Below are 22,507 nucleotides of genomic sequence, written 5' to 3'. Positions count from 1 at the left end.
CATAAAACTAGTCCATCACAGTCTGATAATAATAGCAACAATATGTCCAAAAAAGATGTGAACGAGGGTAGGCACTACATTGAAACCAATAATATGACGGGAGGCTCCACTGCCAATCAGCCAAGTATTACTGTTAGAGGGAATATTGCTGGAAAGAGCAGAAACAAAAAGAAAACCTTCATTTATTTTGCAGGATTACTTTTTCGAAGAAGAGTTCTCCACATCTACAACAACTCCATGAGATGGCTTTAATTTCACATGACAATCTCTAGCATAGTGACCAAATTTATCACATCTGAAGCATTGAATGTGAGAATGATTTATTTTCTTTTCATGTAGTCAAAAGAGAAATCAAGATCCTTCTCTTTGAATCTTTTAAAGTTTCCTTTATTCCTTTTTCTTTTAGATGTATGAACAGAAAGTACATGATCATCTTCAGAGAAGGACTTCCAATTAATACCTCTTGCCTTATGCTTGCATTCTTCTTGAACACAATCTCCTCTTAAATGATCGAACTTAGGAAGTTAACCTCTACCACTAATACCTTGAATGAATGATTCACGTGATCGAGGAAGTCCACTCATAGCAATCATTACCAAATCTTTGTCACCAAAAGATTCACTTATGGCACCAAGTTGATCTTTTAGATCTGTTATTCTCATTAATTAAGAAACCACAGATTCTCCTTTAGACATCTTAACATGCAACAACCAACTTCTCAAGGCAAGAGTCCTACTAGTGTTATTGATTTCATATACCTCCTTCAAGGTATCAAACATATCCTTAGTTGAATCTAATTTGGAGATGACTGAAATCAATTTATCTTTCACAAAATCGATCATGACCTTTCTGGCCGAGACTTTATTTTATCTCCACTGAGATTTAGCAGTCTCATCAGAAGGTTCGAAAACACAAAAGGTGACATAATCTAGCAAATCATTTTCTTCAAGAACTAGAATTTTGGGTTTCCGTGATGCAAAATTTGTGGAGCCTTCCAATCTATCCTCAACTTTAAGTCCATTCACCATCTTGAATACAAGAGAAATTAAAGATAGAATCAAGAAACCTGGTTCAAAATAGATCTTCAGCAACCTGGCATTGATACCATGTTAAATTTGAACCTGATTAAATTAAACTACAACAAAAAAAACTTTTATCCCTAGAAAATCCCTCCTCTTGAGGGAAACAACCCAGCCCCACTAAATGATGCCTTTATTTATGAAAAAATACTTCCAGGTCTTTCACAAGTTTGAATCAGATTGAAACACTTATGAAGATTACAATCTTGCACCACATATGCAATAAAATCTCAGATGAGAATATAATAGACAGAATTCTGATTAAGTCTCAATCAACAAGACTACACATTGATACAAACCAGTAAAACTTTACAAATAAAGCAATAATGTAGATACGCTCTGATACCACTGACGAAGGTACGCTCTGATACCACTAACAAAGGGCCACACCACCCTTACCAACTCATGACAAAGAATGCAACAATTTAAAGACCAAGAAAATAAAATGCTTCCCAAAGAACTCTTTTATTATACTTGAAAATCCAATATCAATTACAATAACATTTTTGCAAGATCTCTCAAGATCCAATCCAAACCCAAGCTAGCCTAGATCCACACTCTGGTAGAAACCTCTAAGATCTCAAATTGTGCTCGCAAGCCACCAAGCAACCTCCTTGTTTTTAAACCGCAGTCACTAGCTCTTCTCCAACTTTATCCAAGATCCAAGTGTAAACTACCTCACATTCGGCGCTCTGTCTACACACTCACAAGTCCATCATAATCCTGCTGTAAACTGCCTCACATTCGGCACTCTGTTCACAGACTCAGGAAAACTCACTCTTCACTTTCTCCTTTTTCTCTTTCAAACCTTGAAACTTTCCAAGCTTTCCTACCACACCTTTCTCCTTTCCAAGCTTCTACTCCTTGAGCTTCTCCTTCTCAAGCTTCTCCTTGAGCTTCCACTTCTCAAGCTACTCCTTGAGCTTGATTAGAAATGCTCATATGCTTTGCTTAAATAGGCATTTACCACCCAATGCATGACTTATCCACAAGCTTCTAGAATTCCTCCACAACCTTCTACAACTTCCACAACCTTCTACATTATCAACAAATTTCTATAATATTCATAACTTTCTAGAATTCTACCCACACACCTTGATAAATGAAATAACAACCATTTATTTTTTTATTTTTTTCTATTATGCCACCTATGCACCTCGAAAATAGAAATCCTCTTTTCCTTTCTTCTCTCCTTTTTCCCTTTTTTTATTTTTTTATTATTTCTCCTCTAATTTTCGTCACTTTCTCTCTCCTCCACAATTTTTTTTTTTTCCCAATAATTTTTCCATGCGAGATGCTCCTGCATCAAACTCCCCCGGTAGATAGAAAAGTGTGTCCCACACTTTGATGCCAAAAAGAAAGATCTACCACCATCTTCATCTTCACCAAAGGTTTCCACCTCAACGGGGACAACAAAACCACCATGCAAATCTTCCACATTTGCATTACTCTATCAAACACCAGAATCTTAACCATCCAATCAACATGCTCATTCCCAGGAACAAACTGAACATAATGCTTCATTACCAAACTCCCATTCACATCAACAACTAGTGAATTCACACCCAAAGCAACAAACCCCACATCAACAGCCACATGTAGATCTCCATCAACACATGCCAAACTCTCAACACTAGCAACCTCACTGCTCACAACAAGATGCTCTGCAAGATATAAATCACCACCAACATCAACTAGATCATCCATGACCAAATGCTCTGTAGTCTCCATGTTAGACTCAACCAACTAATCATGAAAACCAACATCTGTCCCAACACCAATAACATTAGGAATATCTTCAGCAACAACCTCTAGTTGCTTTGCAGATTCTGCATCAGGCTCCACAAATTGATCAGCAAAACCATCCCCTTCCACCTTGACCTTCTTAGCTTGATCAGCCAATCTAGCATCCAATCGAGAAATCATCTTAGAAAAATTCCTCTCCACTATATCATGGATTTTGGCAATCATCTTAGGGTCCAATCCTCTTGGAGCCATCTTCCAAGATCTTCGTAAACCTTCTGCAACAAATCCTTCCCACGCTCCTTGTGACAACCTTGAATTGTTTGCAAGTCAGATCGCAACCTGCCACCTTGCACGAACAATCAGGAACCAAATCACAAGTCTAGGACAATGGATCTGCAATCCACAAGCTCTCCACAATCATGCCTCAACAAGTCCAGTCTTCCATCTCCGCATTAATCGATCAATCTACATGTCCTCCCAAGGTCCTAGTGCAAACTACCTCAGCTTCGACGATCTGTTTACACGCTTAGGAACTCCCACTCTAATAAACTTCACCCAACCAAGGTCCTGGTACAAATTGCCTCACTCTTCGGCGATCTTCTTGTACACTCAGGAACTCCTGCTCTGATAAACTTCACCCAACCAAGGTCCTGGTACAAACTACCCCATACTTCGACGATCTGCTTGTACACTCAGGAACTCCTGCTCTGATACCACTAATGTAGATACGCTCTGATACCACTGACGAAGGTACGCTCTGATACCACTAACAAAGGGCCACACCACCCTTACCAACTCATGACAAAGAATGCAACAATTTAAAGACCAAGAAAATAAAATGCTTCCCAAAGAACTCTTTTATTATACTTGAAAATCCAATATCAATTACAATAACATTTTTGCAAGATCTCTCAAGATCCAATCCAAACCCAAGCTAGCCCAGATCCAATCTCTGGTAGAAACCTCTAAGATCTCAACTTGTGCTCGCAAGCCACCAAGCAACCTCCTTGTTTCTAAACCGTAGTCACTAGCTCTTCTCCAACTTTATCCAAGATCCAAGTGTAAACTACCTCACATTCGGCGCTCTGTCTACACACTCACAAGTCCATCATAATCCTGCTGTAAACTGCCTCACATTCGGCTTTCTGTTCACAGACTCAGGAAAACTCACTCTTCACTTTCTCCTCTTTCTCTTTCAAACCTTGAAACTTTCCAAGCTTTCCTACCACACCTTTCTCCTTTCCAAGCTTCTACTTCTCGAGCTTCTCCTTCTCAAGCTACTCCTTGAGCTTCCACTTCTCAAGCTACTCCTTGAGCTTGATTAGAAATGCTCATATGCTTTGCTTAAATAGGCATTTACCACCCAATGCATGACTTATCCACAAGCTTCTAGAATTCCTCCACAACCTTCTACAACTTCCACAACCTTCTACATTATCCACAACTTTCTATAATATTCATAACTTTCTAGAATTCTACCCACACACCTTGATAAATGAAATAACAACCATTTATTTTTTTATTTTTTTCTATTATGCCACCTATGCACCTCGAAAATAAAAATCCTCTTTTCTTTTCTTTTCTCCTTTTTCCCTTTTTTTATTTTTTTATTATTTCTCCTCTAATTTTCGTCACTTTCTCTCTCCTCCACAATTTTTTTTTTTTTTTTTTTTTTTCAAAATTTTTTTTTCAATTTTTTTTTTCCCAATAATTTTTCCATGCAAGATGCTCCTGCATCAAGCAAAAACGAACAAAATAATAAATGTGAAGACAATGTTAGAAACCTTGAGATAGATGCATATGCAAAGCTAAATATGGGCACTATTGCAAGTGCTCGAATAATAGAGATCACGAGTGTAAAAGAGGAACCAAATCCGCGTCAAAATGAGAGAAAACTGATATAAAATAATAAGCCTGCACTTCTCCCGAAAGTTACACACACACACAAAAATTGAACTTGACACGCTCGTGTCTTAACACAATGAAGATAAATATAAAAATGATTTTTGATAATGAGTAGCTTCCTAAGAATAGAAAGGGTCATCTTGGAAGCTATGAGCACATGGAGCCAAGGAGAATAATCCCGACAATTAGAAAGTAGTGTAACCATCACCACTATCAAAAACAAGAGCACCTAATAAAAATATCTACCGCAAATATGAGAAGAATCCGCCAAAAATAAGACCACCCATCAAAAGACAAAGGAACTAATATGCCACCAATAATAAAAATTCCAACATGGACTCCAACTAGTATACCTGTCATGACTAGTTCACACTCCAACATGGAAGCCAACAAGGAACACAACGGTTGAAGGATGCTTGACTCCAGCATAGCTAGAAATGAAGCACACCAAAAAATTGCTTGAAGCATAACACACATGAAAATTTCATTAAGCAGAAGATAGAGAAAAAATCTCTCTTGCAGCCACATCAGATCTTCAACAAAGTCCACATTAAAAAGAAACCTTCTGGTTGTCTAATTTGTTTAGACAATTCACATACAGTATTTAGCATATGAACATCCTTATCCAAGAGAGAGTTGGAGATTAGGTGTTTCATCTCAGAATACTAAGTATTTGATTCTACATGTTACAGTGGCATAAAATTCACATCAACAAGCAATATATTTGTTAGTTAGCAGTTTGTTTCCTTACTTTGAATTATACCTTGACTCTTTATAGAGCCCAATGCTTTGTGGAGTGTTGTCCTCCATTTTGTCACCACAAAATGTTGGTAACAGCACGAAACTTTTTCAAACTAGTTTTGTGTCTCTCTAAGCTTGAATTTGATATTGAATTGCTTAATGTTGATCGATTGATCCATATCAATTCGAATATCAAATTGTTTTATTGAAGGCCTTCGTCAAGTCTTTTTTTGTTTTGTTTTCTGTCGAGCCTTTGCTTTATTTTTGAAGCCTCCATAGTCCGTTCTTTGTTTTTGAGTTTGAGTTTGCTTGTTTTTAGTCCTTTGGATTTGTTCATGTCATGCCTTTCTTCCCCTTTGATTCGGTCTAATCTTGAGGTCAATTGGAGTTGTCAGTCAAGAGTTATGCCCGTTTTAGTGCCTCAAAAGTGGACATTTTAGGTGCAACAACACAAATTTAAAAAATGATGTTATATTTTCAATTTGATATTCACTTTTTCAAAAATACAACATTTTACTCACTTTTTGTTATGTTTTTAAGTTACTTCTACTTTAAATTTATAACTTAAAGTGACTATAGTGCACTTTATGTTATAATTTTAAATTGAGTTACTTTTTAATTTTTCACTTAAACTAAATATAGAATTATATAGTTACATTTTAAATTTTTGGTTTTAAAATCAAATACTTAATTAAATGTCACTTTAAAATAATGTTTGTGTTATATTGAATCATATGATAAATGAATATTATTTTTTACCCGTATTGAGGACATTTTTATAATTTTAAATGAAATACATGACTTAAAGGCCTCAAAAGTGGACTTTTTATGTGCAATTGCATGTAAAAATTATGAAAAGTGGAAACTTTTCATGTTATTACATATAAAACTCACTTTTGAGGATACTTTTCATGCCATTACATCAAAAGCTTATGAAAGTGGATCTTTTTGATGCAATGACATGAAAAGTAGAGATTTTGTGCTTAAGTATCAAAAAGGTGAGACACATTTTAAAACATGTAAATTGCCTCAAAAGGTCCGATTTTGCCCATGAGCATGTTTTAAAACATGTAATGCACTCCAAAAAGTGTGATTTTGCATAGAGACATTTTAAAACATGTAAGTGACCTCAAAAGGTCCGATTTTGCATAAAAACATGTTTTAAAATATGTAATGACCATTAAAATGTCCGATTTTGAGAAGGAAATGTGTTCTTGCTCCCCAAGAATCTGATTTTGGCCATAACTCAAGATTTTCTTCATGGATTTGAACAAAATCTTTTGCATTCAAGGCGTTTTTGCTTGGTGATCATTATGCTTCCATCAAAAATGAGTTTAATGAGCTGAAAAACATTTTTGGGAGTCCAAATCTAGAGCACGTTTTTTGTGAAAAACTCCACAAATCTTCATTTTTACCAAATGTTTTTGCATGGAGATGAATTGTTTTGCCCTTATTGGTTGATTGCATTGCATTTTGATTCATATTTTGGTGTTTAAACACCAAAACGTTTTACTTGCAATCCATGGAGAAACACGTTTTTTCTAAAAATGTCTCAAGAGCATGAATTTTCAAAAACGTTGGAAGTTGGAGAGGTTTTCGGGCACGTTTTGGCATCTTGCAACTTATTCTCCTTGTTTGCTGCCCTCTCTCATTCGAATTTGCAAGATTGGAAAAGGTCTCACCATTTTTGAAGAATTTTTCAAACAAAGAGCATCTTTTTCCTTCATATTTGGCACTTATTCTTCATGTAAGTGGACTTCTTCCTTCTTGTAATTTAATTCACGCTTATCTTTGCTGATTTTATGCATGAAATCATTAGATGGTTGCCATTTGTGAAGATCTTTGCCATAGAAAGTGCATTTTTCCTTTAAATATGATGTTTTCTTTCATTTTCATATTTTTGGTTCTTCCCCAAGTCCCAATTTCGAATTTGAGCTTTGAAGTGCATTGCATCTTGGCATGTTTTGAGTTATTTTCAAAGGTACGTTTTTTCTTTTGTTTTTGGTTTTTCGTGTTTGTTTGCCGGTTTTTCTCCATTTGGAGAACTTACAAGTTTTTTCCCAAAAACTTGTTTTTGCTTCATTTCATGCGAAAGCATCGTCATCTTTCACATTCCATTTCCATTTCCATGTCATTACATTTCATATCTCATCCGACAAATGCGATTACATGTTTTCCATCTCATTTGCCATCCGCACATGCATGTAATCCCATTTTCCATTTCCATTTTCACCTATTTCACTTTTCACTTCCATTCGCACGACACGATAACACAAAATGTCTTACGTGTAATTGCATCCAAAATGTCCGATTTTGATCAAAAGTCACATTTTGAAAAGACAAAAAGATGTCATTTTTGCTTCCTGTGTACTTTGACTTCTCATTTTCCCCAAAAGTGACTATTAAACATCATCTCACCTCCATTTTTCATTTCCATCTCTTCATACGCATTCGTGCTTACATGAATAAATACATGTTTTCGCCTCATTCCATGCTTTACATCTTAGTCTTCATCCGCATATACACGTAAAGTGTATCTTTCACTCGCACTTGCATTTCATTTCACCCTCCACCTTCCGTTACATGTTGCATTTACATGTACTCATTTTTCATACAATAAAGCCTTGAAAACGCTAAGTTGCTTTTGAAATCAGCAACTCTCACTTTGCACGCATTTCCATGCGTTTCACCTTCGCACAATTTCATTCCATTCCATTTCATTCCATTTTCCATTTTCACACTTTCATATCATTTCATTCCACATTTCGTTCATTTCATTTCACTTTCCGTTCCGTTGCATATGCATATGCCTTCTCTTTGAAAGTCACTCCTTTTTCGAATCTTCACTGCTACTCCGGAATTCACTTGCATGGAGATTCCTTCTGATGATGTATTTATGTTTTGGGATTTTTGTGTTACAGCACAAGCATAAGATATGTCCTCGCCATCCAAATTCAAAGGCAAAATGAAATATCAATATGATAAAGAATTGGCTCATGCAGCTCCTTCAGTCACATCTGTTTTGGATAACGTGCTAGACACAAAAATTGGTCATGTAGACGTGGCTGATTTTCTAAAAAGAATTGAAGCTCCAACTACTCATGAAATGAAGCGCATTAGAAGAAGCAACATCCACTTGGTGTCTACGTTTCCCATGTCGACTATAAAACCTGACTTTGTTTATGGATGTGCTCGGTGGTTTACTCCTAAGACAAGGACTATCAAAGATGCTGATGGCAAGGTTATCATTAGCCTTGATCCTGAATTTATTAAGCAAATCTTCAAAGTTCTATATAAATCAGAACGTGCTGATTTGACTAAAGAATCGTCATTGACTTGTTGGAATGAGCAAAAGAGCAGTTATCAGAAGTATGTCAACCTTTACTGGTTAGACAATAAAAGAAGCAATTTTCCCAGGTGGCCAAAGGCTCTTCATCGGTCAAATTTTAAACAGGAATACAAGGATCTCATCATCCTTCTCAGCAGGATTTGTAGTCTTAAAGATTCTTCTGATTTTGAGCGGTGGATGTACAAGTTTACGTTTCAAATTATGGAGAATAAAGAACACATCTTTTGGGGGGAACTTATCAGTACTGCACTCTGCCAGCAGATATGCAATGTAGGAACATCAGTGCCTTTCTATATGAATTCTTATCTAGTTTACATTGCTGCTGCCATGGGATCTTTTTCTAGTCTTTCTACCAAAGAAAATCGTCTTCAAGTACCTATCTTCAAGTACCTATTTGGGATTACTATGACCAAATCACTTTGGCTAATAGTAAATTCCACTATGGAAGAGTCCAAGATGCCTTCTTTGGACATTAAAGGTGTTTGTTCGACAAGCAGTTGTTTATCAAAAGAGTATGAGACACAGCATGGGAGAAGGTGAACCAATACGGCTGCATTTTTCTCCAATTTTCCACTTTCACATACAATAGTTTGATATTTCAAGGGAGAGCCATATACCTTACCTAGGTATGTTACAGATCGAATCATTCTGATGGAATTAGCAAGACAACTCATGGACGTGCAGAGTGATCAGCATGCTTCACATAGGCCAGGATTTGGCATTACCTCAGCTAAGCCTTTGTCTACTAGCAATTATTCAATTGTTTATGTGCCTAAAGCAAAGAATATGGAAGCAGAATTGCAGTTGATTACATTGAAAAAGTTCAAGGCTAGATTTGATTTTGATTATCGAGAGATGAACTCTCAAATAAAAAGAGTCTACACTCATGTTCATCGCATTGAGGATATTTGGATTGATATGAGAACAAAAATTGACATCATGAAGATGGATTACTGCAGGTTAACTTTGTAGCAAATAATTGATCTTAACATGTTGGAAATCCCTCCAGAAGATGGCGACATCCTTGATCCGGAATTTCATCAAGCCGATTTTGATAAGATGTGCCCTTTCCTTATTCAATGGCAACAAAAAGAAGGTACATCTATCATGGACAGAGTTCAATCCATCTTAGTAAACACTAACAAATGGTTGAAAAGTAAAGGCCTTAAAAGAGTAAATCCTAAGATGGGTCTGGATTGTGGAAGTTTTGGTCCTCCTGGCAAGAAATCACAACTGAAAATTACAGGGAAAGATGATGCCTCATCTTCAAATGTCAAAAATGCCCTCAAATTCAAGTTAAAAGGCGGAAAAGGAAGTAAATCATCTCAAGTTCCTGAGCCAATTCAAAAATCAGTGGCAGAATCAGAAGAAGAATTGGAAACAGAATCTAATTAAGAAGATTCAAATGAAGAAGGAGAAATTAGGATCATATCTCCTGCACAAGCCTGTACGTCTTTTCTACATGAAGAACCCTTTTTGCATGAGGTTGATGATGATGTAGATTCATTTTCTACTGTTTTCACTCACTCCATTCCAGTCTCGGAGGTTAACACCATGGCTCTTCCTATTTCATCTCCTGCTCCTCGTGTTCCTACACATGAACAATATGAACACTTAGCAAATGTGTTTAAAGATTTTCCAACTCTTACCAGTGGTTAAGTTTCCCAACTTGATACATCTTTGATAGGATTTGAACTTTTCATGACAGAGTTTTCACATGTTCCTATGCCTTCAAGAATACAAATTGAATCCTATTCAGTCACTACGGATATACAATCAGGATCAATGCCAATGTTCTCCACTGTGCCTGCTTCTACAGATGAAAGTTTCAGCTTGCCTGCATGGTTGAGTAAAATAACAACAAAGAGAAGGAAAGTAATTGTTCCTTCTGATAATCTCCCTGTGAAGAAGACTAAATCCAAATCTCTGAAAGATAAGATTGTTTCTAGAATTTTGGTTGATTTTGATAAAACCAAATATGTTGAGGTTGTTGAGCCCTTGGTAGATAAACCTGTTGAGGAACTTATGACTACAAGTTTACTAAGGTTGAAGTTGGAAAGCAATCTCGTTTGAGTTGTTTGCAAGATGCTGAAGATGCATAGACAATTGTATCAAAAAGTAGTCATGAGCTTTGGGAAAAGAAGAATTAGTTGAAACATGAGATATCTCATTTGAATGAGGTTATCCAGAAGCAATCTTCTCAAAATGTTATTGTTGCATCACAAACATCTAAAGAGAGAACGTTGATTGAAGCTGCTAAGTCTTGGATACAGGAAATCATTTATGAAGGAGTTCGAGCTATCACAAATACACTTGCAATTCTAAGGCGTGTTGGAGAGATGAATGAAATGGAACTAAGCTTAATTTCTTCTTTGACTCGAGAAGCAAATAACCTGAAAGAAACCCTTGATGATTGGGATGAAATGATAAAATTTGATCTGGATGCTATGGTCTCGTGACGTTCTTCAATCATGTGAAATGTTCTTTAGATTTCAAGGACTCATTGGTTACAAGAAGGAGACATTAAGAAAGCTGATCACAAAATTGCAAGTGGCCCTTGAAGATTGTCAAGCAATTGAAACAAGTCTTACTTGTGATTTGGAACAAACTGAATGCCGTGTTACTGATGATTTTGGTAATCTTTTGGCAACAAAGAAAGTGAATTCAGAATATACAATCAGGATCAATGCTGATGTAGATTCTGAAGATTTTGGTTCGCACACAATGAACAAGTTTGTTTTGTACAAATTCTTGACAAAACACTTGTTAGATACTACAGCAGAAAATTCCAAAGTTGTGCAATCAGCATATGAGAATGCAGTGAGAATTGAAGCCATATCAAAGACTATGGAGATTGCTGATCTTCCCACAGTGCATGACATCATTGTCAAGTTCAAGGCACCGAGAAACAGTCTTTAAGATTGTTGTTTAGTTTCTATTTCATGTTAATAGTTGTCTAGAATGCATTACATGAAAAAATGTAATTACATGTAATACGAGTTACATGTATAAGAATGTAGTGCGAGTTGCATGTGCAATTGCATGTAACCCTTTATGTTCTGTAGTTAGACTTGGTCAAAGTTGGTTGAGTTGCTTTCACTTTTTCCTCCACCTTTTTCTCAACTTCTTTGCCTATATAAAGGAGTGCCCCCTCATTGTAAAATCATCATTATCTTTATGCAAGAGAGCTCTGGAGAAATTGTGCCAACAGAACTTTGTTTGTGTCATTACTATTTTGAGATAAAGTGAATACAAAGGAGCATTTGAGACTTAACTTTGATTAAGTGAGATTGTTATTTGTGTTAATTGTAAGCTTTATTTATAATTCATTCAAGTTATCTTTGATTGATACTATCTTTTGTTATTGGTATTGTATCTCATGAATTAATAGAAAAGAGTTAAAAAACAATTGAACCCAGAGCTTTGACCAGGAACAATTGTGAAAATCTATAGCTAGAAGCTTTGTCTGTAGCTTATATTTTTGTCTTAATTCGCAAAATAGTGAGGTTATTCTTACTTTTAGGAGTCTCTGTGCCTTAATTGTAAAGCTTTTTCCATATAGATGTATGACCAGACTTAGAGCCAAACTGAAACATTTTAGCTAGCCTTTGAGTTAGTTAAAGTTGATCAATATCATTGTTTCCAGGTCTTGATAAAAGTGTAGTTAGAGATTCACCTCACCCATTATTCACTCTACGAGTGAGTGGATCCTTTCTTGAAAGTTAAGAAGAAAGGATATTAGTAACACCCTGTTTATAAATCTCTCAACTTCTTGCTTACCTTGAGTTGATCCAAGAAACGGTGAGAAGGGGGAGGCTTCCCTTTAAGGTAGAAGAGACTCTGTGTCACATGCTGTGGCTGGTCATCTTATTTTGCGACTGGATTTTTACCCAAAACTGTTGGTTGCAAAAATATCCACCCAACATGGAGAACAATGATGTTAATAATAGAATGGATCAATGTAGTGATCTATCAAGGACCCTTGAATTGAAAGGTACAACTCCCTTTTGAATGCAAGATATGCAAAGAATGTTGTTTTTTGAGTTTTTGGGGTATGCTCTTAACCAGAGAGTAGAAGAGGCAAAAACCAAATTGCTCAACACTTTGAACAACTTAGGCAATAAAAGGGGGACTAACTCACAACAAGCAATCTATTCTAATCTAGATGCAATCAAAGGAAACATGCATAAACAGCTACAACAGCGGGAAGAAAGGAAGAGATGGTGAAATAAGTAATTCCCGAATTAGACAATTAGCTGATGTTTTGACAATACCCAGATTATCTATCCCTCAACTACTCCACACACCAGTTTTTGGCTTCCTTATGCAACAAACTATACTAAAACACACAAACTAAAACGTACAGCACAGAGAACAAACGAGATGCTTATGTTGAAGAAAGTAAAACATACAATCTATTGAATGAAGGAAACAAAACCAAGTTCATTCACATTCATCGAACTTTCAACATTAGCACATTCATACCATACACTATACTTAAACTAAATGAACAACAAGGCTTAAGATGAACTCAGAGTCACACACAATAGTCCTAGCTACAAGGGTTTGCCCAAAGTAAATTATGTCGATCTTATTAACTTCTTCAAAGATTACATTTATAGGCCTTATCAAAATGGTTGGTTACATTGGATGATTTCTTTGCAGAGCATCTCTAAGCAGAAAGACTAAAAATAGGACAAGCTTGAATCATTGTCCCTTACAAAGACTGACAAAATGCCCAAAATGGCTACAAAAAGAAAAAGAAGGGGAAGAATGATAGATGTCTGGAAGAGCATTAGAACATCATGTCTTTTTAGGAGTAACTAATTTAGCTCTATAGGCTTTCATAGCGTCAATTACTTTTTCTAGCTCTTCGACACTTGGAATGATGATGTTGTCGGCTCAAACCATCCAGTTGTCATGCATCTCTATTAATTCATCCATTCTGGTCATCCTAGACAGGAACTTCTCTGATTCTCTCTTTATGATTGCATTCGCTACTAAGAGTTCCTGGATCTTGGACACTTGGAAATTGAGAGGTTCAACAACTTCATCGACAAATGCTAAGAACTTTGATTTCATTCTCTCGATATCCACAAGCTTGCCATTGCTGGACATAAAAAACTCTATGTGCAATATCTTCAAATATTGAAACAACTTATCAATGACCTTTTGCACCAGGTCATATACATCCTTGAGCTCATTTGCGGACCTCATGGAGCTTTCTATGACAAACTTTAGGGATTGTTTCCAATGAAACAATGGCTCCTTACCTGTCTTACGGATCCCTTGAGCAATGGCCACATTTGTCTTCATGTCAATTACTTCTTGTAGAAAGGTCAATCTCTCTGTCAATCCATTAGCTACCTTCTGTATGGTTGTCTGATGATTTGAAGTTGCTTCCCTAAGCTTGTGAGCCTCCACTACTAGGCCTCCCAAGTTTTCAACTAATAGGAGGGCTTGAGCCTCCATCTAATCTATCCATGCTCAGCCAACCTGCTCGAATTTCCTTTCCTGTTGCAACTTTAGGAGTAGGTTTTTGTTCTCCTCTGCATTCAGGTCAAATTGACTCGACAAAGTGCTCCCAAGTGCAGACCTTATGTATTCCACCAATTCTTTGTTCGAGGTCTTTAAATTTCCTTTTCTGCTCTAAGCTCTTCCAACTTATCTTTAGTTTTCTCATTTGTAGATTTCCATATGTTCACCATGGAGTCATGAACTGGGATGCCAAGATCCACTATCCTGATCTGGAAATCATCCTTCGAAAGCTCATGAAATTTGCCTTCCCTGTGTGACAACAATTTCAACTAGCATATGGCCAGTTGTTGAATCCGTAGTCAATGCAGCTATTTGTCTTCTGCTTCTTTGTCTCCTTGGATGGCTGAGAGGGAGTGACTTGTGTGATCAAGTCCTTTAATGGGGTTGCTTCCTCATCTCCTCTTTTTCCTATCAATGGTCTCTTCAAGCCATGACTCTATAGAGAGCACATTGATAGCCAACTGCAAGGCAGTAGGGTGAAATAGCTTCCTCGGGATTAACGAAGTTTGCTCTCTCTGAGAAGCAACAAGGAAGGCCGCGACCTTGGTTACTGAAAGGGCTAAGGTGTCTCCTAGCTGGGATGCATCTTGTTCTTGGCCATCCATGGGGTTGGTATCGCCATCCAAATTGATGACTTGGACAAGGGAAGATGGCTTGGCCACTGATTTTTCTTGTTCTTTCCCCTTATCCTTGCCATCCTCCTCCTCTCCCACTTTTCCGGTGTTAGGAAGAGAGCTAGCTCCACAAGTAGGAGTAATGGGCACATTCTTCTCTAGAGGTTGATCTCCTCCTTGAGCAATGGATTGTGATGGGCCCGCAGATGTTGATGTAGTCGTTGTGGTAGTTACTGCTACAGTTGATTGAGCGGCACCTGAAGATACTCCAACTATAGAACTAGTGCTCCCAATCCTCTTTTACCTTGCTGAAGTCCACTCCACCCATTTATCAGTTCTCTCAATGATCCCCTGCACAAGAACCTCCATAGTGTCAACGAACGGACCTACAGGTGGGGTAGACAGAGTTGGAGTGCCCTTGATCTTCTCGTAGGAGGTGGGATGCATGTAAGCTCCATCATCTGCAAGGTCAGAAACATCAACAGAATCATTATACAATTTAATCTCATCGATGGTTAACTGTGACCAAAACCTCTCCCGAGTTTGGTATTCATCAAGACACCGCGTCCAGAAGTCTTCAATGTCTGGGACATGCCTATAGGCATATCCTAGCTTTAGATGATCCTTCACAAAATTGAATGGATCATATTGAGGCCTGAGTACCTCGTAGTCTAACAATTTGGTCTTGTTCTCGAAGCTCTTCACCAAATTATGAGCATCTAATCTAGAAGCACATGACTACGGACCAACCACAATAGGGAAGGGAATCTTAGCAATCTTCATCACATTTGAACACAGGGTATTCACTTCAAGGATTTGTCGACACAGTTTGACTAGAACCACCATGTCTTCTAGATATCTAGGCAATTTTTTTGGAAAGCCGTCATAAACCCCTATTCGCAAATAGGAGAAACTTGGAAAGTGGATGAACGAGCATCCGAACTAGCTTATGGTCGAAATTGCCTCTGGTGAGAATCTCCTTTCAGGGCATCCCTACAATTCTCGACACAACCTTATTGTGAAAGCATCATTAACAACCACATACTCCTCATGGCTTCTTTGCAGCTGCAGATGTGGGTAAAATTCATATACCTTGCTGTGCTCGTAATTCTGGATGCTAGGGAGGCTGGGCCACATGTGGTGAGTTGCCAGGGCATAAATTAGATAAGAAGACATGTAAAATTGCTTAAACCCTTTGGCCGAATTTAACCATGAAGAGAGCTCATCACAAATAATCTGCGCCCAGTCAATCTTCATATCTTCTACACATATAGCTTGTACGAGGAAGAAATGGTGCTCGATGAACTCCAAAATCTCCTTTTCTTGTAACCTGAGGAGCAGGGCAAGGATGTCTATTATCTCCCTTTTCATATTAGTCCCAAACAGAGTCTTAGGCATTTTGCTCTTCTTTGAGCAAGCAGTCTGTAACCATGTCCTCTCGTCTAAGAGTTTTCTTCTCATTAAGCATGGACACAAAAGACCCAAAATCAATGTCACAGTACTCTTCCCTTACTGGAATGCCGAATGTGGACTGCATCAACGCCTTGTTGATTAAAATAAGGATAGATTGATCCGAGAATAAGATTTACTTTGTCTCAGGGTTGTATCTCTCGATACACTCCTTCACAAGCTCAAGTGCATACACTGCCATTGGAAAACCCGTTGCCTCAACTAGTCCACTCCCCTTGAGCTTCTGAGTAATGGGATGAATTGGTTGAGAATTGAATCTCCTATGAAGATCACCCAAGTCGTAGAATTTAAAAGATGTATCTGTTAACTCTCTTAATTCACTCTCCAGGCCAATTAACTTATCATAACCAACAACTCTGACTGTCATTCACGATGATTGCATAGGATACAATTCTCGATAAATAGTCATTTTGATATACTTGTAGAAACCAGTTACATGCAATTCCGATGAAATAGATTTAGGAATTAGAACATTGGTGCCACACGAACGAAATTAAGTTCGGCCAACGATTATAACGGCAAGATTTGCATTTAATTTGATGAATAACGACTATTTGAATTTTCTGTTCATTTGCATGTATAATATTAATTTCTCGAAAGCTCTATTACTTCACATAAAATAAAGTAATATGACCAGGAGTCACTTAATAACACAAATGCTTTAGCTTTACGTGAAGTACCCTACTTTGCTTCAAAATCTGGATTGCAGATATACTTGATAACATTAACATGTGCGGGAAAAAGGGAGAGACTTAGCTTTTCCACAAACCAATTTTCCTTCTATTCGGGATCGCTGCACAGGGAGTAATCCTCCGATGGCTTGCATACTTCATTCCTTCACTTTCTGCCTAAAGCCTTTAACACCTCATCACCTTCATAACGAGGTTGCATTTTCATCACTAACTTTTCCGAAAGTATCCTTTGAGCATCCCCGAAGGATTTTTACATTTTAGAGTTACTTTACTTTATATTGTCAAAGCTTTGGAGAAGTGGCCTATTTCATTGCCTTGGGATGGAAAACCCCTTTCTCAACACCATTTCCCGGACTAGAGCACTGCAAACAACACTTTAACCTTAATCTCAACCTGATAGCCTCAAAGCTAGGTCTTCAAACATCCCTTACCAATTATGAGCCCAAGATGCTTCATTCAACATCGTGTTCACACTATTTGATCACTGAGACTAAGATTTGGCCCAACTTATTACAGCATCGAAAACAGAACAAATCAACCTTCTTTCAAGGAGTGCGCAGCAGAAAACCCATTGACCCGTGCGGCCTCATAGCACTTGATTTTACCTCTATAAATTTGAATGAAATTCATTCTAGCTTCGATCCACAACTTCGAAGGCCTTCCTAGCATGACTTCATCACATTCACAGCTTATTATTTACCGCCACGGCTTCATCCTTCGAATTCGCACTCAATATATAGTTCGGTCAAGGGGGAAATCAGCTCGAAAGCTCGGAATCTGTGGGACATGGAATGATAGGGCAAGATCGTAGAAAATGAAAAACGGAAATACTTACTTCTCATCGGGAGGATGCTAGATGACACCCCAACCATGCCTAGATCACCTAGACCCCATGCGCACCGGAAAAACAAGAAACCCGCATAGCATGATTAGGAAGCCCAGAAAGCAAAGAAAGTGACATACTCGGGAAAGATGAGAAGTAACCTAAAGGATACTTAGACATCACTTTTGAACACAAATTCACTTAGATTCCAATCACTTCAAGATTTTAAGGGGAAGACTAAATCTTGGGAACAATATCCAAGGTTGAGATGTCACACTCTTAGAAAATATTGGTCTAGTGAGTCATATTAAAACACCTTTGGTAAGTATACATTTGACACTACAATTTTTAATAATCATGCTATGACTGAAATACAACAAAAGCAACCTAAGGTAACCTCACATCACAAATAACAAGCAGCACATGTGAGCTCGAGGAAGCCACCATAAAGAGTTCTGTTTGGAGAATTCCTTCTTATCAATCCCCAACTGTCCAACTCAATAACAATTGACAACCAACAATGCCTTCAGATGATATTGTATCAAAGCATTTTTTTAGCCAATTGAAGAGCTATTATTTTTTATAAATAAGGAATTAATTATTATTTCTCCAAGCAATATGCAGCCTGCTAGAAGTACACTCATGATCAGTAAACCTGAGATAAAGAGTTACATACATATTCATATTTGATTGTGCATCATAGCGTCCACAGAAAAAATTTAGTCTAAACAATTCATCATGACGAACAGTGTTTTTCTATGTAAATTTCTGTAAAAAGTGTGGGTTTTAAGGATGTTCTCCGTATGCTAAAAATAAGTATCCTATTATAAGTTGTAACCATGAAGCTTCTTGACAATTTGACAGGCTCTGTACCCACCTTTCTTTCGCTTATATGTTTTACTTTGTCAAAGAGAACAATCAATATTTTAAGGCTATCAGTAGATTAAAATCTCATTATTTTGTAGTAAAATACAAATGCAAGTAATTTAAAGTTTAAACCAATTTGGAGGCATTGAATACTTACCAATCGGCTGTCACCCTCATGTAAGCTTTCAACAATTGCTTTACCAGCAAAAAAACCAAGACCAAGTGGACTCTATGGTACAGTCCCTATACCCATATCTCTGTATAATATAAAGGATAACTGATCGAATCAGATATTAATAATATAAGGCTAAACACACAAAATAAAAATACATATGTGGGCCATAGTGGTCAACATAAAACGACATTTACCCAATCAAATTACATTACAGGCCACAATGCCATTGCTGTCCTAATTCTTGTCAGTATGTTTAAATATCAATATGTGCCTCATCCATGACTTCTAAGAGACTTTAAAAACATAAGAACAAACGAATAAGATGAAAATAAAATAAAATCCTCTATGAATTGTGTAGCAAACATATTTCAATGTCCTTAGTTACATTATAAAATAAGCAACGACACTTTTATCCCTATATCATGAACAAGAGAAGGTACAATAACAACTATCCTTGAAAGTGTGGATTAAAAAGGGAAAAAAGGTTGCTAAATTGTTTCCACTGACAATATGTAGAGCTTTCAGGTGCTGCTGATTATACACTTCATTAAGCTGGCAATACACCCTGTTTTTGGACACAAATTGTTCCAACTTCTTTCTTAATGCTAAGCACCCCCTTTCCATCTTTTTGAGAGTAGTTATCAGCTGTCATTTATTTCCTAGTGAAATCACACTTACAGATAGGTGATCCAGGTTGCCCTTTTATGTTATGAGGGTTCATAAAAGCCATGGGGTTTGGTGGGTTTATTCATGCCTACATGTTGGATCTTGGACTTGGCATTTTCAGACTGGATGTATGCTCCATTGGTGGGTTTTGAATGATTTTTCTGAGGGTTTTATCTCTGCTTCAATGGCTTGCAGTAGGACTTTAATATATTGGGGATTAATAAGAATGAGTTGAGACTTGAGAAAATCCTTTTCCCTGCCTTGCAGACATCAACAAACTAGTTTAGGTGTAATTCAGTCCTTCTGCCAAGCTGGGAATGCTTGCTTTCTGATGGAGCTATAAACATTCAAGTTGTTTTGGTCTGCCCCATGTGTCAAGTTCTCTAATTTTCCAGGTATTTAATAGCATTATCTGGTTGTATGTTCAGTTTAGAATTATTTAGATATCTATTTTGTCCTCAGAATTGAACAGCAGATGATAAATCATAAAACCGATTGTAAACAACTCATCTAACATTTGTAACAGAAAAGCATTATTTAATGCCAGAATATTAAACTTGTGATAGCAGAAAATACTTTCACATGCTCATTTGTTTGATCCTTGATGGGTTTCATTAGTATCAACTTTCAAAACCACTTAGGGAGCGTTATTTCAGTTACTCATCAACTTTTGCACGGTTTCAGAGCTTCAAAAATCTTCCTATAGAAGGGAAAATTAATGAAACAATAAGATTATGTATCCATTTTCAAAACAATAACTTTGTAGAAAAGCACATGATAATTTGGCTAAAAATAATCCACCACTGAGATTCCTAAACATAACTAACCTGCAAGTGGGTAATATTTCACACTCAATATCACGTGTCCACAAAGACCATTCAAGTTGAACAGCTCTTATAGGATGCACCGCATGAGCTTGTCTGATTGTGTCCACATTAGCTTCAGAGAGCCCAATATATTTGACCTTTCCTTCTGCGACTAGTTTCTTGAGTTCCCCTACCTATGACAAAGTCCAGCAGTTATCTTGCAAACAGAAAATGGCTACGAAAAACTGAACAAATATAAATACAAAATATGTGATTATCATATCAATTCTTGTAGTCAATAAATCAAGAACCGCCAACAAAAGCTAATTTTATTGCTTAAAAATTTAATTACACATACAATTATTAATTAAACTACCAAGGACATAGGAGTAAACCATTTAAACTAATCAATGAAAATATGATTCACTGATGGAAAACAACTAAGAACATTAGAAAATTACAAGCCTTCTATCATCAAAGAAAACTTACAGAAGCCTTCCAACAATGCATAAACTAATGCATAGGATAAAATATCACAAAGAACTTCAGTAAAAGTAAGCGATTCCAATTAATAGAGCCAACTTTTCAGCTATTTTTTGGTATATAAGCATAATATCTCGTGTTTAACTGTTTGCAAAAGTTGAGGCCATTTAAGCTTGTATAATTTCCATGGGGTAAAGCACAATTAATTGTTGTTAAAATATATACCAGATTGCATTTGATTATTTCAAATGCAATCACAATATATACATTTATAAGATTGCACATAATATATAGGGCTCCTGAAAATTTCCAGCCATTTGTCATCAAGTTATTATGGAGATATTTGGCTGGACGAGTTTAAAATTTAAATTAAGGTCATTTCTCACTTGACTGAGTTTTTAAACAGTGTCTAATACTGACTGGAACTAAAGATGCATACATTTTCCCTCTGGTGAGCCTTTGGTGTTAGCAATTCACAATATGGCAACATTTTGTGTGTCTATGACTCTATGCATGTGTGTGTGCGTGCGCGCACATATTAAATAAGATCTTTATGTTTTAGCTTCCACTAATTAACAGTTTAACAATGAACTCTTTTGTGAATCTCATCTTACCATGTTTAAGTGTCACTCACAAAGACATCTATAATCAAAGTGAATTTGTACTAATCCTTAAGTGTTTTTGTGTCATCATTAAAGCTTTTTACTGTCCAAATTAGCTGCAAACTCTGGCAGTATGCATTTGCTCTCTTTGAAACAGTCTGCAATGACAATTGTCAATAAACAAGGATTCAAAAGTAGTACAAATTATTCAGAAATGATATTCCACATTGGAACATATCCATGCACAACATGTAGTTATGAAAACAGAAAGCAGAACATTATGCAAGAAAATTTGAGTACATTTAAGCACCATGTATGACATATTAAAAACTTACAGTATCCTCTATTGGAACTGTAGTATCCACCCGATGCTGGTAATAAAGATCAATGTATTCTACATCAAGACGCTTGAGACTGTTCTCACAAGCTTTTCGCACATAATCTGGTGAACCTTTAACTTGCATAACACCATCTATTAAGACATTGCCAAACTTTGTAGCAAGTTGAACTTTCTCCCGAGGCAGTCTTTTCAAAGCCTGTTGAAGTGAGATAAAAAAAAGTTTAACCATTTAGAGAAAAGGATTTCTACTATCTTTGAACAGTGACAAGTAGTATCGTTCTCCTGATCTGAATAACAATATAATTGCACTTCAAAATAAGCCCTTATTTTATACCCTCCCTAGTTTATTTATTTCCTTGCAGCTTGTTTCAGCCTAACCTCAAGAAATCATGTATGCCTAATTACAGTCATATAACCCTGGAAATCGTTATTAGGCATAATTACTAGCCATTCAGTTTTGACAAATTTCCTTGCAGATTGCTTTGGCTTGACTAAACAAGTCACATATGTCTAAATATATACATACAAGTATGGACATGTTTGGACCTTATGCCTACCTATTTGGTTTGTACCTAGGGGAAATGAACCCAAGGTGGACCTAGGTTAAAAAT

General features: G+C 36.8%; 1 pseudogene across 1 annotated transcript in view; it reads right to left on the bottom strand.

Annotated features, from left to right (window-relative positions):
- Positions 1-22,507, bottom strand: part of LOC149558246 (putative aldo-keto reductase 1) — a 78,259-nt pseudogene that overhangs the window by 14,793 nt on the left and 40,959 nt on the right. The window contains exons 4-6 of the transcript XR_016365000.1: positions 21,892-22,092; positions 20,493-20,665; positions 18,982-19,081 (exon numbers count right to left, since the gene is read on the bottom strand). The product of XR_016365000.1 is annotated as a putative aldo-keto reductase 1 (transcript). The remainder of the gene's footprint in view (positions 1-18,981; positions 19,082-20,492; positions 20,666-21,891; positions 22,093-22,507) is intronic.

Source organism: Cupressus sempervirens, chromosome 5 (genome assembly GCF_028749045.1).
Source record: "Cupressus sempervirens isolate cs-2001-9-10 chromosome 5, ASM2874904v1, whole genome shotgun sequence".
Classification (NCBI taxonomy): Eukaryota; Viridiplantae; Streptophyta; class Pinopsida; order Cupressales; family Cupressaceae; genus Cupressus; species Cupressus sempervirens.
This window is presented reverse-complemented; position numbering and strand designations above follow the sequence as displayed.